The sequence below is a fragment of the Dipodomys spectabilis genome, unplaced genomic scaffold, assembly GCF_019054845.1.
Source record: "Dipodomys spectabilis isolate Male_0828 unplaced genomic scaffold, ASM1905484v1 ptg000667l, whole genome shotgun sequence".
NCBI lineage: Eukaryota > Metazoa > Chordata > Mammalia > Rodentia > Heteromyidae > Dipodomys > Dipodomys spectabilis.
The window spans coordinates 1,267,792-1,269,790 of NW_024871344.1; the positions used below are offsets into that span (position 1 = coordinate 1,267,792).

Consider the following 1,999-nt stretch of genomic DNA (forward strand, 5'->3'; position numbering starts at 1 on the left):
TTAGGTTATCATGCACAGAGCTGAGCTTACAAATTGAGGTCCGAAGACAGCCAAATTTCTTCTGTCCCACAGTTCCAGTTTTTTTTTTAAAAAGTACTAAAACTTTTAAATATCATCATTTACTATCTTTTAACAATCCCCAAACGAATTAAATTGACATATAATCACTCAAAAGGCTTTCAAATTCGGTGATGATAAAAAAAGCCCCCATGAAATAAATTTTCTTTTACTTTTAAAATTGTTCTAAAAGCCTTGTGCTGGCTCGTCACACCTATAATCCTATCTACTCTGAATATTTGCTCAGGAGACTGAGATCTGTGGATAACACTTGGGAGCCAATCAGGGCCAAAAAAAAAACTTCATGAAATTATTTTTCAAAATGTTTAATGAACTAGCAAAGAGCCAAGAATTGAGATGTAGCTTATATCGTAGCTCACCAATCTAGATAAGAAAGGCCTAGCAAGACCTTGAAGCCCTGATTTAAATTCTGAGAATTCCAATATACATGCATGGTGTTTGTTCTCATGCACTTGCGTGTATGGCGCTGCCGCACTCACACACACACACATTTATTCAAATTACCTTCATATCAGTGTTCTGAATTAATTTCTTTGTTAACAATATTATATCGGTAAAATAGAGGAAATAAACTCTTCCATCTAAGAACATTTTTATATGTTTTTTATGGTAATAATACTGTGCAGAGGGGTCACATTTACATGAACAAGGAAACTAGTAAGTTTCCTAACAAGCATTGTTACCTCCTCCTTTATATTTCCCCTACCATCCCTTCCCTCCCACCTCCACAAGTACACTCCCCTCCCCCTTCCTTCCTCCGCCTAAATTGTAAAGTTCATTTTTCAACATAGTGTCTTGTGCATCTCATTGTTACAATGGGTCAACCTGTATCGCTATTTGAGCATTTTTTCCCTTCCCCTCCCCAAATTAGAGAAGCATACATACAAGATGTAAGTGTACCAACTTCAAATACAGAGAAAACAGGGGTTATAGTGTGGGGAGAAACATACAAAAAACAAGAAAAATGACATCACACATTATAAGTACGTTAGAAACAATAGCAAGAAACAAAAAACCACTTGTGTCCCTATCTTGGGGTTCAATTTCTTTAACATCATCTTATCTGGTTATATGCACATATATTTTGAACTTTTCTGCTTATCCCAGACATACATTCGTTATTGAAAATAAGGGAAATCATGGGACCTATATTTCTTTGGACATGGCTTACTTCACTCAATAATTTTTTTTCCAAGTCTTTCCATTTCCTAACAAATTGGGCGATGTCATTCTTTCTGATGGAGGCAAAGAATTCCATTGTGTATATATAACACATTTTCTTGATCCATTCATCTAATGGGGGCATCTGTGTTGGTTCCATATCTTAGCTATCGTAAATAATGTTGCAATAACCATAGTTGTGCTGGTAGTTTTAGTATGGTCTTTTTTATGATCATTTGGATAAATCCCCAAAAGTGGGATTACTGTGTTATAGGGGATTTTTATGTGGAGTCTTCTGAGGCACCTCCATACTGCTTTCCAAAGTAGTTGAACAAGTTTACACGCCCACCAGGAATGCAGTACTGTTCCCTTGTGGCCACATACGTTTCAGCATCTGTTGCTGTAAAAATATGGAACGCTCCAAGACTTTGCATGTCATCCTTGCGCAGGGTGCATGCTAATCTTCTCTGTATCGTTCCAATGTTAGGGTATGTGATGCTAAATTGAGCACAGAACAGTTTTTATATATAAAGTATAATTTTTAATTGATTTTATTAAGCTAGGCAATTCAACAAAAAGTAAGTTCAAAAGAATTGTTGTGAAATTATAGAATCATGTATTTCTTACATAAGCACACATTTAAGAATAAAATCAAGATAGACATGCCAAAAACAAAATAATTCCAGATATTTGTAGTTCAAGACATGTGTAGGAGGAGAAATTCAATTATTCTATACAAGGCACCTGTCAAAATGAACAT

At 35.4% G+C, this 1,999-nt stretch overlaps 1 non-coding gene across 1 annotated transcript; it reads right to left on the bottom strand.

Moving 5' to 3' along the window:
• Positions 1-1,643: 1,643 nt before the first annotated feature.
• Positions 1,644-1,750, bottom strand: LOC122101456. The gene has a single exon (XR_006146387.1). It is a non-coding gene; the product is annotated as a U6 spliceosomal RNA (small nuclear RNA).
• Positions 1,751-1,999: the final 249 nt, after the last annotated feature.